Raw genomic sequence first — 16,751 nt, 5'->3', positions numbered from 1 at the left:
CACATCGAGAGTTGCCTTACAACACAGTTTACCATGTTCAATACGCTCGTATATAGATTATAAAATAAAAATAAATATATTTGAATATAAATAACATAAAATAGAGATAATACAACAGTATAAATAAATAGATAGCAAAATAAAATTATATTATTACAATATTAATGATTGTTAATTTCTATAAATGATGGTTGATATTATAATATTATATAACGTGTCCTGTAACACAGACAGACATATTAATATTTTTGTGAGATCACTTCAGTAAATAGATTCTAATTAGTCTCACTAAAAATAAAAACAAATTTATATCAGATTATAAAAAATATCTTTTGAATCTGCCGACAATCACTGCAGTAAACCTACAACTGGTCACCTGATTATATTTTCTATTTCATACTTCACACCATGAAAATAACAAATATTACAAATTTCAATTGACCACTGTACTGACTACGTACTGTCAATTTTCATACGAATTGAAGCACACCAACATATAGTCTCAAAAACCTTATTATTTTTGGTTGTGATGTATCATGATGACCTACACACTGTATATCAGTGGTTCTCAAGATTTTTTCACTAATCAAATATGTGTTTCGCGGATCAGCAATATACCACTAATGACTATTTATATAAATTTATTCAAAAGTGCAATACATTTGTAACAATAATAATACTCGAAAATAATAATTTACACTTAGGCGCCTAACGGTACGATTTAATATTTGACAAACAAATTGATATAGTATTAGATTTGTTACATACATAAGGAAACACTTTTATGATTTAGATGATAGTGGACATAATAAAATAAAATTCTTGTAAATAAGCTACGGGTTGAGTATACTTTCGTTTATATTACATGCCAAAACAAATGACGACACGTGTTTTGGCGACCAACACAAAGTGACATATAAAATATGAGAATACCGTTCAAAATAAGGATAAGTGGCTGGAAAAACTCGGTAAATCATTTTGAAGATTTTAAATTTAAAAAATCAGTTTGTTTTTAAATATCGCATAGCGTTGAGCACTTTTGGTTTCATTGTACCCGGATATGCGTGCTCTGCGACATTATTATTTCCGGGGCGTTGGACGACAAACTTTGATTAACCGGTGATTAAAGTTCATAAGGGTTATATCTATAGTTCAAAATTCATAAATTAAATATTTATGTTTAAAGCTACTGAATTTGCAGTCTCGTCTGTAGTACCAGATCTAAGGGGTGGAGGAAAATTCGGGGTTCATGGCTTTAGCGAGAATCATAGAAGGGCGCAAATTTCAAATTTTTAAAGCATATTTTTTATTACATACTTTTTTTGAAACAAATCAAACCTTTTGCAGTCACATTATTCTAATAAAAGCCTTTACAAATGAGTAAGTTGTAATAAAAACTTAGTCACTCGACTTAGTTGTCTGTAGAGAAATCAATGAAATATAATATAATAATTTAAAAATTATTTTATAATTGATAAAAATAACGTTATAGATATAATGCTAATTGCGTACAACGATTTCATTTTTATCACTGAAAAATTAACAAATAATCAATTTCAGTAGGTAATTTCGTAAACCGAATCGTTAACCGAATCGAATTCGTTCCAAATTGTATTTATTTTTAAATCTAGATATATTGTTACAATATGTTAGTACATAAAAGTTATTAATCCTTTATACATTCACAGTGTTGACAGATTATCGTATCACTTGACTATATCACTTGACATTTATCATAATTTAAATCATAGATCGTAATTTTATTTTTTTCTATCAATGATTATTATGACCGGTTATATATGGTACAAAAAGAAAATGGCGCTTATCGTATAACTAAAAACTAACCAACCTTACCTCAACTGAATAGTGAATAGTGGGAGTATATTTATGGCTTATTAGTTACTTCCATTGTCCTAGGAACTTAATTCAACGATATATTTTATGAATCCGTGGTTTAAAGTCAACTATAAGTCAGTATTTAGTCGTATAGAACCTAGAAGCACACAAAGATCTAAAAATAATGTTCTGCAAGAGTTTAAAGTAAACAACAGTGAACTCGCTCATCTGTGGTATTTATTGTAAGTTTTGGTGTACCTCGTCATCGAATAGGTTACTGTTATAATGGATGTGTTAAATTTGAATTCCGTGATAAATCGTTGTACTGACTATTAGCTACTTACAATTCTGTATTTTAATACCTAGTCTGGAGTACATTGACTATACTCGATAAATCATTTAGCTCGGTATTTTTGTAAACAGCCAACATTCGAGAGTTTCGAATAAAATATTTTATGATTTATTTCCAATATCATATTATTCATGTACATCGTACGTATAATATAACACAGTAACTCTGTACACGGAATTTATTTTTGTTTTTCACGAAACCCTAAAGATCGAATACGCAAATTTCCCTACTGTTTTAAATAATATTATAATTTCGAGCTGTCTCGAGACATTTACATGGGTAAACTATTATATGCCATATGCATTATGCGTGTGGTAATAATATACTAGTAGCCAGGACTGGGGTGTGTATTATGCCGCCCAATAGCTGCCTTACATATTATATTATAAAATACAGTGGTTCCCAAACGTTTGGTTCACGCATCCCATAAAAAAAGGAAATTTGTCCTAGGCACCCGTGAAAGGTATTAAATTAAATAAAAAGTCGCATTGCTGTACCAATTATAGTATAGTGTACACCACCATTGAGCAGGTCATTTTATTGTTATATTTTATTATGGATTCGCTATATTAGATGTGTTAAATTAGAACTACGTAAACAGTTAATCATTGCGATCACTCTGTACAGGATCTAAAAAAAAACTATATTAGTAGGTAGGTGTCTAAAAATACTCAATAAGATGACCAATGCAATAATTTTTTTCTCTCTTGGACCCACGCTTTACATATAGATAAAATTATAAAACACATTCAAGTAAAATCGTTTTTTAATGATTGTTCAGTAATTTTAGAGTAAAATCGCCGATTACAAAAATAATGGATTATAATATTTCTGAAGGTTTTTCATAATGCCAGTTTCTTAGTTTTTTATTATTTGATTTTATATCCGACTTCAAATAATTTTTTGTTAATGAGCAGGTACCTATTAAATAGCTTAGAGATAATATTAAGACAATTCAATATATCATACCATCAAAAATATTGTTAACATAATTTTTGTGGTTATTGATTCAACTCTATGATAAATTACTCATAAACATTTAAAAAATTAATGACTTTGCATGAAAGAATTTTTTTTATGAAATAAATGTAAATAAATATAAATTTGTTTATTTACGTGGGTCAGAGAGAGAAAACAAACATCGAGCTGAAATCCTCTTAACTTCGTATGTTTATTTATTTTTTTAATAGACAGAGTATTATCTTAGTGTATTTCGTAGATAAAAAAATATATTGAATTCGAATGTTGTGTCTTATCCACGTATTAAAGTTTGAAAATTATATACTCAAATTGCATCACGCATCACGAACCGCTGTCTGAAAATAAGACGTGTACATTGTCACTCGCATTTTGGGAACCACTGACAATAGTACGATATAACTTCAGTAAAATAATAATAATATCATGCGGGTTATCGGTGTACGTGCAATGGTTGGTGCGGGTTAGCGTGGTTACCACTTACCGCGATACACAATATGTCCTGGTGAACGTTACCGCACGATACCTGCATGTTCACTCCGGGAGAAACTATGTACCTACCTAAGCACTTTGGACGAATACTCTGTGGATTCGTTGAACTCCCTGTAGGTGTTATTATGAAGGGCTATATTAATATAACATTAACATTATTCGATACCTACGCGTAAAATATACCTCACGCAAAGCTCACGACGTCGATCGCCTAGGACACATATTTTTATTAAAAGTTCGAACATTTTTCACTGTTCTGGTGTCGTGCAGGACGAAATAAGTTTTTACTTTTTATTAGGTTCCGCGATATTCCGTGGAAAAATGTCTAATAAATATTGACGTATCGGACGCGGCGCGTGGGTTTTATGCGTGCTACTTGAAATATTAACAAATTACCAATTTTAAGAAGTGGCTGAAATTTCGTTGTTCTTATATAGGTTTTGAAAATGTCAAACCTTTATAATATGGGTTGCATTGTTTTTTCATCGTACACGGCAATAAGTACCCACGGAAAAGTTTTGAAAGCTTCTGCAGCAGTATAATAATGGTTTGACCACTATTTTTTTTTCATCCTGAAATTTATGTTTGAAAAACAAAACTTTATTTGTGTTCTTCAGGAACACGTCGAGATCCAGAATCCAGATGTGCCGCTCGTAAATGTGTACGTAATCGTATTCTTGTGTTGTCCTAGGGCAATATATTAATTATTTACCCTGTGTCTAGGACGAAAATGTATTATCCCTTTTTTTCTGGTACATAACACTGATGCTCACAATGTGATCGGAATAATGAATACCTAATGTTTATACATAAAAAATGCAGTAAAAACCCAGCATGCGTAAAATAGAAAATTATTATCCTCCTCTTCTTTCGTTATAATATGCGCATTATACAGTACAAGTACCTACTCTAAATATAGTATATGGTCGGGCAATACATATATATATATATCAAAACGTATCGACTGATACATATTATTGTACGTTACCTTCGTAGTAGTGCTTGAAGCAGAATATTAACAGTCGGGTAGGTTTTTAAAATGATTTTTTAAGTTCGATAAACACATAGAAAGTGGACAATTGCCTTCACTGTGTAACTCTGTATAGCTATGCGAGAGAGCCTAACGAAGCGAGACGAGCGCCCAACATTTTATCCGTCAATACTACTTCAGTTCTTTCATCTTAAGCTGTAACGTTTCCCTACTATAATACATATTATTATTACACGGTGAAGTGTTTTGTTTGTATTTTATGTTCGAAAGATAACGCCTCTTTGAATAACTTAATTTGTGATTATGATTGGCACATATAGTGCAATGTGTGCATCTACCCGAAAATGTCACGCACATCACACAGCTGAAAAAAAAATAGTGACTTAACTTATAAACTATGACGTTCAGAAAACTTTAACTTTGAGTTTTAAATTTGCCCCCTTGAATCTTATTTTGGTATAGTTTAAAAATAATCCATACAAAAAGTGTTTATATATATATATATAATATAATATATATATATAGTTTCAAAAAGTCAACATTCTAATAAAAAATAACTTACTCTAAGTATAGATAAGGCCGTCATCTCAACTTTTTTTTAAGGTATGCTAACAGGCCAATGTGCTATAGAGGTTGCAGTAGGTATAGAGTTATATTGTTTAGAAGACAGATCCGAAAATCCTCGGTCACACATAAACTATTAATTAATAGGAACTAATAAACCATTTCAGTTCACGTTTATCGCCCAACATGAACAGACGTCCTTTTCGTTTGTCCGTTATCTTTTGCACACTACACTAATGAGCTTAACTTATTATTGTTAATCAAAGCATGTCTCGGAATACCTCGAAACGCAATTTATCTTCATCGTCATCTCCACCTACCAAATCCAGCGGAAACCGAAGTAAAGTATTCATCACGCCTAATCGCTATGCTTCACTCTCCGAGGACGTCATTTTTGATCGGGAGGTGATCCCTCTAGCGCAATACCTTCCAAAGACCAGTGCAGCACACCGCCCAGCCGCCTGGAGTCCTCTTCAAGTAAAAATTTTTTTTGGCACCTCCCTTTTATTTAAGCAGTGGATACGAATTAAACACTCTCAAGAAATCTCTTTTTGACCTTGTCAATCCTTCGGGTATTCATTTTAAAAATACTCCAAAGCATCTAATTATCCGCACCGACGGAGCCACCAATTATAATTTAGTTACTAGTTGCTTTATCACTAATGAAAAGATTAAATTCCACACTTATCTGCCTAATCCATTGAAACCATATGCCATATTTATCAGGCACCTCTACCAGTACACTGCTGTGGAAGACATACAGCCAGCCTAATTGATATGGGACACGAAGTTATTCGGGTCTCTAATATTCTACATCGAATCACTAAAAGACCTCTGCCTCTTTTTAGTATTGATTTAAAAGCTGCTGAAAACAACAGTGATATTCTCAAATCAGATCTGCTTCTTCACACCAGAATCAAAATAGAGCTGCCAAAGAAAATACGCTCCCCTCCACAATGCCATGATTGTCAAGCTTTTTATCACACTAGCAATTTTTGCCACCAGTCCCCACGTTGCGTCAAATGTGAAGATAATCATTTCACGGTCGATTGTACCAAATCACCGTCAGAACCCACCAAATGTGCCTTATGCTCGGGGCCACACACAGCCTCATACAAAGGATGTCCAGTGTATGAAAAACTAAGTGAAAACCGCAGAAAATCTATATCACACAAACCATTTCATCATCCGACTCTCAATCACACCATAACGCCTATAAACAAATCAATCTCCAGCTCCAGCCAGAAACAAAAACGTTCATACGCCAAAATTACTGCCAACATTTCACCCTCAACAGTTACGCCTGAAATTATGATCTCCAAATTTATCGAGGACTTTAAAGCCATAATTAATCCTTTATTACTTCTACTAACTACAGTTGTCAATCATCTACTCACATCTTCTCTTTCTATTCCTTCTCCTTAAAATTATGTAATACTTTTATTTGAAATTATGTTGATATATTATATTGTGTACATTGTTTTGTTTATTATGGCATCAATTTACAAAATTGCTGTTATTACATAACCACAAACACTAATATTGTACCTTTCTTTTTTTCTTATTTAACATCATTATCACATTATACTATTTCATTAGGCCTCATTACCTTAATTACTACTTCTGTACCTATACAATTTTCTTATTATGCTTGTTATTATTTTAATTGTTGAACTATAATAGTATGTACTGGAAGTTCTGAATAAAAAAAAAAATTAAAAAAAAAGAAACCATTTTTATATTTCATTTAAATATAACACATTAATGATAATATATCACATGGCCACAGTTGCCGATTTATACCTAGTTAAGACCAATTAAAAAAAAAAAGATTATTTTTTCCCAGCACAAAAAAATTATAGTCAGTCCAAAATGCGAATATAAGACGTCCCCCCACCCCGTGACGTATTGCCCCTCATACAATGGACGGCCCCCCTCCCCAAACGGGACAAATTCACCCCTGACAAAAAATAAAAGTAAAACTATTGAACAATAATAATAATATTCAATGCAAATTTATTTGTTCACTATAATTCTATAAAATTAATACTCAAATATAATTCAATAATTCGTCATAGTAACACTTGTTATTTGTCAAATGCCAATACAATTTCACTAATATAAATATTAAAAATATTAAACACTATACAAATACAAATTATAAATACTTACACAAATATGATGTAATTAAATAATACAAGTAAAAAAAAAACGTAACTTATATTTTTTATTCTAATAATATAGCTCACGGAAATTAAAAAATTCAAAATATTATCATTTGAAAAACTTTTACACAACTTTTTAAACTTGTCGTCTTTACCTAAATTATTACAAAAAACCCTTACTCCATAATTTAAAATGTTTATTGGTGCACTTGAGTTGCTCATCTGTAGAGCTTCAATAAAAACGTGAATGATGATAGTCAATAGATGTTGATAAGATAATTGTATATTTCGGTTACAACCGAAGAACCTCATTTCCAAAATAGTATTATGTGAAAAAAAATATGTATTGATTCGGGCAGGAAAAGTCTCGTCCGGGGGGGAATATCCAAATACTCCAAAATGTAATCTCGATACATTTTGGAGTTGACACCCCTGAGAATGGGTTTAGGTTCAGTATATCTGATGATTCAGTGTGAGCCGGCATGCTTATACAGGCCACAGCCAAAAATGGTTGACCTTTTAAATTTGATCTAATCATCGTCTTGAAATGGTTCGTCACGTGAGTCTCATTTTCATAATAAACCTCGATGTTATAGGAAGAGAAATCGATATGAACTAAATTATCTTTCACTCGAATTATTTGTATTTATTTTAATTTTTAAGTAGATACCGCTATTGTAATATTATCTGCAAACGGTTATCATTTATCTGACAGTGGATAATCATTATGTTTTGTCACACGCACTATACTCGTACAGCTAAATCAACACAATATTAATTTATGAAATAATTAACCTGATTATCTTCAAAAGCATCATTTTTATTAATATATTATGCATTTTATATTCATGTGCCGTGTTTATTATAATATACAAACTACGCAGTCATCAGTGTAATAATTAATATTTACTAACAAACTGTAATAATTGAAATTTGAAACTATGCGAGACAAAAATATGCAGTTCATTTTTAATATAATACTGTGAACATTGTTTTTTATGGTTATGATAATAATAATATTGTATAAATTAAATAACCAAAAATAAACTAAATTACCAATGAATATGATCACAAGTTCTATTATATGTTAATATAACTTTGAAGAAAAAGTTGTATAGGTATCTAGACGACTAGTGGTTTTTACAAAATTATTAATATTATTTTGATAAAAAAATTGAAGTTTTTTTATTATGTAATAAACATTTACGTTTATAATATGAAAGTTTTTCTTTCGCGATATTTTTCATTTACATAGATTTACTCTTCTGTCGAAAAAATTGTCTCGCAACGTCGTTTCATTCCAGCTTTTATTGCATGAGTTTACCCACCTTCAACACTTTAATATATTTAATAATATAATATTGTACTATGACGTATAAGACGCTATTACCACTCATTTTGAGTACAAGCAAAAACTGTTTCCATTCCAATGAATTTAGCCAAAAAATAAAAAACGTACTAATTCAATGACTTTAAAATTGAAATTGTCCGATTATTGCTTTTTTTTTCTTGCAATCGTTATGGAAAAATCGTCGAGCGCCAAGAGTGTAAATAAATCAGACGATATTAATTATTTGTTGTTTTAATCAATATTATAACTTGTCACCGACTGAATGTACAATATAATATGATGAATAATATCCTTAATATTGTTTACGTGTCTGGTCTATTACTCTCATGTCGTGAGAACAGACACCAGACAGATGTCTCTGACACAACCCTACACTCTAACCGCAAGAAATTAATAAATATAATGTTCAGGTCAACAGCAACACTTAAGTAAATAAACATCGAAAATGTTATGAATTCGTTTATATTATTTCGTACAAAAGTGAATGAACAATGTGCTGTTTGCCATTTCACTGACATGGTAAATGACTCAGTCTGGGTAACGCTACAATTTGCTCTTTTGTCTGATCCTGTCTTATGACAACCGATACAAAAGTCTGTTTATCTGACACTTTACAGTAATTATTGTTTAAGAATAAAGTTGATGGTTTGGAATTTCATCAGAATACGGGTATACTATCGTATTTTCAGGAACCTACAAGTAGTTTCTATTATAAAAAAATAAATGTTTTAAATTACCAACTTGTATAAAACAGAATTCAGCTAAAACTAATATAAGTTAGTTTAAAATCTGGTTTTATTGTATAATTGCCAGTTGGTATAACGATATTCTAATTCTAAATAATACCTACTCGTAGTTTATTTTTATTTTTACGCTTCATTTTGTTTTATGAATCATTAAAACCGTCTTTATTTTTTTTTTAAATGCACGAGTGAAATAACTATCGAATTAAAAATATTTCTACACTCTTGGCATAATACGCTTACGCGAGCAACGAGTATTGAATATAGGAATTTTAAAACGTTGGTTGGTCAGGAATATTGTATGTGGGTATTTACTATTTAAATAATTCGTTTTGAAACCCCTGATATACAATATGTAGGTGTTCAAGTTTGATAATATATTCTGTTTAAATAATAGTAAGCACTAATGATAATAATTCCTGAACAGTCTTATTTAAAATTAAAAAAAAATTACACTTCTTCGTGCAAACGCTTTAAAACTCCGTCGATATTGATGATCGCCTTGTTTAGAGGGTCCGTCCTTCTACATAATACATAAATATATTATACACAAATAGTCTGTTAAAATTTTTTTGAAAATGCTTGTCTGATTACCTATATTATATTATTTTATTATATTAATTTTAAGCTTTCGCGTTATTCTTCAAAAAAAAAATGTTAAGCCCTCATGTACAGTCGTGAATAAATATATTGTATCGACCAACTACAAGAGTTCTGAGTATTGTTTAAAAATGGCTGGTGGAAAATTAAAATTTGAATCCATTAAAACAACAATTATTTTTGTATTTATTTAATAGTAACGTCAAATGTTTATTTAACAAACAACTCTCAAGACGTTTTGCAAAAGGTTTTGCAACACCCTGGAAAACCAGTGGATAATTTTTCTTTATTTGAAATACCTACTCGATAGAAAGGGAGAAAATGTCGTACCAACTACCTACCAGAATAACGCAGCAACTCGCTGATCGCATTATTTGTACACGTAATAACGTGTTAAAAGTGACTATACAGAACTTTGAACACCATAAATTACAATATAAATGATTAACAATTGATTTACGGGCTTACGGCATACGAAACCCGGATTAATCATTATATCTTCGGAGAGATTAAGAAAATTATAGAAATCGTGTAAGACACGTGCGCGAAGTTTGCCTTTACTCAGAAACCCGCTTAAAATATACTTGCCTTCCTGGATATTGTTTGGGTGTTTGGATAGGATTTCCGTGTGTACCTACCTCAACTGTACACGCTGAATAATGTAAGTCTCGTAAATATTTAGCAACTTGTTTAACGCGACACACGGACGTATGAAAACGCGCAGGGTGTAACTGCAACACCAGAGCATAATTTATATTATTATTATTATTATTATTATTGTGACAGGTTAGGGGGCACTGCGGCATAGTAATCGGACAGTGATTTTTTTTGTTTTTTGAGGGGAGAAGAGGAGTGAGAGTGTAAATAAAGACGTTATAATTATATATCGTAATACGGTTATGCGTTTCGCGGAAGTTACGGTCAACGAGGGTTTGATTCGATTTCGGACGGTTTTATGCGCGTTAGCTCGGCAGCAGTGGCGTACTAAAATAATAAATTATCGCTAGTTCTCGGGGCGCTCATCCGTTTTTAAGTACGAAATAACGTCGAAATAATACTTGCAAAGTTAATAATACTCTCAACTAGAATAATAACACTGGGTGTCAACGGCATAACAATGGATGTCGGCATCAAGTTTTAAATTTAAAAATCCGTTAATATAAATGCTAAGCAGTTAATAAAATAGAGCCAAGAACCATATGACTTGTACCCGATATTAAAACAAGAGCGATGCAAGGCAAAGTATTTATTCTTGGTAAAAAGACAAGCAATAATAAGTTTGACGACGTCTATTATTGCGGTGGCATCGTGACGTCGTAATTGTTATTATAATTTTGTTATATGCTATTGGTTAATATTACATTATGTTTCTCTTATAATTCGACTTTAAAACTGTATAATTTGAGTAATAAATCTATTATTGCTCGCAAGATAATTATAATATTAAATTCCGTTGGCATTTCTGAGTAGATGCCTTCTATATCCTCTGAACGCGGATTATCTCCGACGTGCCGTCGTATCCACCTAAATATTTTCGTTTGTCGAAGCTATATTATAAACACTAAAATCGTATACGGGACTAGCCTAATTCACAATGCATTATTATACTAGCATACAATTATACTATTGTGGATTGGCGTGGCGCGTTGGCAGTTTATAGTCGCGGAATGCGACTGGGAGTAAGTAAAAGCCACAGCTACTAGCCGCCGGATGGGTGACCACCCGGGTTCATAGGAGTTAAAAACCTAGCCACACACACACGCGTTTGCTACCTTCCGTAACAACCGTAACAATCGTAAAAACCACCTACCGTACCAACCTTACCCCTAACACAGTTCATAACCTCTACAACAGCTAATGGCCTTAGTCGCCGGGCTTAAATCCAATAAGAAAAAAAAATTATACTATACTATACCTAAACGATCGTAAGTCACGATAGATTGTGTCCAATCGTTGTATCGTGACATCTCGCATCGTCGCATAAAATAGGTTGTCACCTGCAATCCACCGCCAAGGTCGTTAGACAGGTATGTAAGGAATTTTTTGTAGTTTTGTATCATATAAAGCGTTTATTTCTCATGGGACGGGATAGAAGTCACGGTCATATTATTATGCAGACGAAAATATAAAGTTAGTTTATCGTTGGTAAAGAAAAACCGAATCGGCGTAAAAACTTCACTGAGCAGAAATGTCACCTTGCAAGAACCCATCGAACACAGTAGGACAAATACATAATATTATATTATATTATACACGCGTTACGTCGACGTGTACAGCAACGACGTAGTTCACAATAAAGTGACAAATAGTTAGCATAATATTATGGTAAGTAACAAAAATCAAGAATACCGGCTACGGTTGATTCAATATGTTATGAAAAAAAGGCAGTACGCCACCCAAAATCCAAAGCATCGTTGTGCCTCCCACATGTCTCCGGGGAATACAACGGTAAAACAAAACTCTACTCCTCCATGGTGTCGGATTGACGTAGGGAGGAGAAGTGTCGCGCAGCCGGCTTGATTATCCGCAAACGATCACGAAAAATACGACGGAGACAGTTGAGAGAGAGAGGGACAGACAGAGAGAGCCTAGCGGTATGGTGATTACTGATTAATAATTTAATTAATTGGCCGATATTCTGATAGACAGTGTTGTCCTGGCCATGAGGAGAGGGAGGAGAGAGAGAGTGTGTACAGGCAGACGTTATCGTCTATCGGCAGATCAAGGGACCCCAAGGGACAAGAGTCGCTATCGGACGTATAATCAAAATATAATTAACTAATTTCAATATAAAAACTGTTTCCCGCGAGTCTGTTATCATCAGAGTGTTGTTATTTGTTATGTTTTTTAAACTATTATAGATGTCATTCTCCGCACATATTTCAATGTTCAATATTGCACATGCCTTGTGTACCTGCCTCGAACACAACTAGTGTGTCCCGAGGGATCCCTTTCCTGCTTGCAGTGTGGCCTAAAGAGTCCAAGGATACGCGTGATTGCCCACAGACAGAATATCCCTAGTCACTCACACGGCTACAACACATCTGATCAACGTTTTCTCGATTATCGATTCTTGCTGATCGCAGACGTGCACCTAATCTTGGATTTCTGTCAAACCTCCTATCCGATAAAATTGACTTTCCAACACTTTTTAGTCCTCTCATTTCTTTCAACGTGCCTCCCCCAGACTGTTTTAACAATTCTCCAACGACCAACCATCCGACTTGTGCGCATTGCTAACCACCTCACTTTCCACTCTAACTTGTCTCACTCTACTCCGTCAATTTGTGTATTATATTATATTGAACAAATCAATACGTTAGTTATATTGTTTTTTCATTTTGTCACGTGTTCACGAAAATAAAATATAAAATAAAAACAAATGAGTGACACATTATTTACATTGCGCGTTTTCGATTTTGAAACCACTCCATATATTTTGAAATGTATTTATTCTCAGTATAGTGCACAATGCACATGGACGGCCACCGATTCGAGACAATATTTGTTTGCAGTTATCCAACGACTTGAACACAAATACGTCGAACAGTATTCAAACAGAACATATAAAACCATCTAAGTATACATAATTCTCATTATAATACGACAAAACAGACTGGGGTCTCAGAAGGTACCGCGACGGAAAAATCGACGAAATAAAAATATCTGAGCACTGCGTGTACTCCCATTCGATATTTACATCGCTTTATTGATTTTGACCTTAACTCGAATAATATATATATACGTTTATATAGTGTGCAAAGACAGTGTGTGCGAGGACAAAAGACACATCACAGCGATGGACGTTGGGAAACGTTCGGTGCTTTGAAGGATATATTATTGGTAACCACCGATGGCACATCAATCAATCCTTTCAGCAGTCCGCGGGGAAAGTTTAATATATTCTCTATATGCAGGTACATATACTCCACGGTCTGAGCGTTGAGAGAACAAACACTTATATATAATAGAGACGGTCTAGAGTACGTTAGAAAAACCGCGAGCGTGGACAATCGATATTCGGGAAGAACCTCTTAGCAGACTAGCACGAAAAAGTGTAGAATTCATCCGAATCACTGCACGAAATATATTTTAGAGCACCGGAAGACTCGTACTCGCAACAACAATGGGTTTTTCCAAAACTCGATAGGTATGACGACCCGCACGGACATACACTGTTCTAACCAATGTTTTTAAAACCGAGGTACAACCGATTTAGTCGTCTGCCAGTACATTTATCACTGTCAAATTATCCATATCATAATAAATGCAGATGATATAATATACTATACCTGATTATAAATACACTCTTCATTAACGCTAATTATTTATTTTATGCAAGTACACCTAGATAAGTGTCAAGATATTTTAAATACTTCCAAAAACAAACATTTTAGTTGCATATATTTTTTTTTAGTTCAAATAAAAGTGTTGGATTAGGTATCTTGAATTGTTTAGCAAGTCCGTCGTCTTGTTTGTTATTGTTATGATCCAAATGCGTAGGGAAAAGTGAAAATAACCAACCACGGATTTTCATTTCGCTAAATTGGTTTTTAACCACTCCTTAAATTTTTTCATGCTTGCTTTGCTTTAATTTTTAAAACGTCTGATAAAAAAAACATGACTTGAGTTGGCCATAAAACATCATTAGTCATTTGTATATTCTAGCTTTATAGCTGATTTTTATATCTTCTACACATTTTCAAACGGTTTTTTCTTTATACGCACGTTCAAAACGATACAAATATCCATCATACTAGCCATGTATTTTCCTTTCTCAATCTTCTTCTTTTTTTTTTTTTAAATTCAGACATATTTCGCTTAACTAATAAATAAAACATAACATACACAACACAGTGCTGTACGAGTTAATGATACACAGCTGACTACATCTGGGGAGAATTCGTTGAAAATATTATATCCTTTACATTTCGTGTTGCGAAGACAACACAATAATCCTTATCAATAAGACTTAATATTATATAGTATTCTATTGTCATGTTATGTTATTAATATTAATGTAAAAGTCAGTACTGCGCAACGCGATAACTATAATTGCGACAAACTTTCAGCGTCACTACCAAAAACTTCTCATGACAAATTAGTAATGCCACCAATAAATTACCTGAGGCCAGATACATTTTTTTCTGTATTTATTATTTCACTCACGTTGAGTCATACCAACTCAATTAACTAACTAGTAACTATTTAATTGCCCTGCTCACAAGACCCAGAAGATGATATTTTATAAACTGTCAATTATTGTTTCTTCTGTCGGTGTGTCTTGCGTTTTCTAATTAAGTGAACTACGTGCACTGACACTGTCGTAACTTTAAAGGATCGTCGTTGTGTGTGTGTGTGTGTGTGTGTGTGTGTACGTGTAAAATAACTAAAAGAAGGAAAAAACTTTTAATCCATCAAGAAATGTCGCCTTGTACTGTTTTTACCGATTTTATTCAAAAGCGTATTACAAAAAATAAGGAAAAAAAACTTTATTATAAACCAAACGTTTATATGAATTTATCGTGAACGTGAACATTTATAAAAAACCAACCAATGTTTTCAAGTGCTCATATTTTTCTCATCTATAGCTAAATTTATGAGAATTATACAGCCTATAATAATATGTATTTAATATTTGATTAATATTATTGTTATTTAGACATAAAATATGGAAGGGATTATAACCCCCAGCAGTAATACTTTTGATTTGATGATGTACATTTTTATTTTTTTTAAATTAATATTTTTTATGTTAAAAAGTTTCTGCACATTACCTGTTTATCTCTAAACTTCTCGGATGATTGCCTACGATATTGTCGGAATCAAGGGATACAAGGACCCGTGCAGGGTTCAAATGATTTTTACGGTGGAAGCGAAAGACTTTGTACCTATGTAGATGTTGATACTTCTGAGACTCTTTGTATTTTTAAATCCTAGTGGAGAGAATGATTTGAGACTCATAAAACTACTCTTTGGTAATCATATACGTAACGGTATTGATTGGAAAGTTTGTATATTATTAGTATTCAATTTCTGTACAGCGCCATATAATTTTGTTTATCGGTGAAATAATTGAAAATATTAAAGTAGCTCGAAAATCGAAATAAGGCTTGATAATAATACAGACAACAGCTCTGTGTAATATAATATAATGTAATGTATGAACTATAAGTAATATTGTTTGTCGTAAAAAGTAGACATTTAGTATATATTATTCTTTATTTCGAGTATTTTTAATAAAACGTAATTTGAATAGATTTTATCGAAACGAAAATATTTTCTTTTTTCGCATAATATTTAGATACCTGATGATTAACGTTTGTCGGGATCTTGAACACCACATCTAGCTCTTATTGAAAAATATGATTCCATTTTCACACGTTTTATCTCCATTATTTTGAAACGTGAATAAGAGAATGTAGGGAGGTGCTATATGATTATTTGGTTTTTCGTTACGAAGGCTGGATTTATATTTAAATGATAAAATGTGCCACATGACTTCTTGAAATATAACTTTTATGATAGGTTGAAATTATAGTCGTGATATCGTACAATTATTATTGGCGTCTTTGTATTCGACTCAAAACGTATCGTTTATTATACAGATACCTACAGCAATAATATATAGGTATAGTTTTTTTCCGATAATACACGTGTGGCATGCCAGTTGAGTGTT

At 32.5% G+C, this 16,751-nt stretch overlaps 1 long non-coding RNA gene across 1 annotated transcript; it reads right to left on the bottom strand.

Annotated features, from left to right (window-relative positions):
• Positions 1-210: 210 nt before the first annotated feature.
• Positions 211-5,083, bottom strand: LOC111035577. The gene is made up of 2 exons (XR_002604656.1): positions 4,647-5,083; positions 211-4,454 (listed from the first exon to the last, which is right to left on the bottom strand). It is a non-coding gene; the product is annotated as an uncharacterized LOC111035577 (long non-coding RNA).
• Positions 5,084-16,751: the final 11,668 nt, after the last annotated feature.

This window comes from Myzus persicae, unplaced genomic scaffold (assembly GCF_001856785.1).
Source record: "Myzus persicae strain clone G006 unplaced genomic scaffold, MPER_G0061.0, whole genome shotgun sequence".
NCBI classification, from domain to species: domain Eukaryota; kingdom Metazoa; phylum Arthropoda; class Insecta; order Hemiptera; family Aphididae; genus Myzus; species Myzus persicae.
This window is presented reverse-complemented; position numbering and strand designations above follow the sequence as displayed.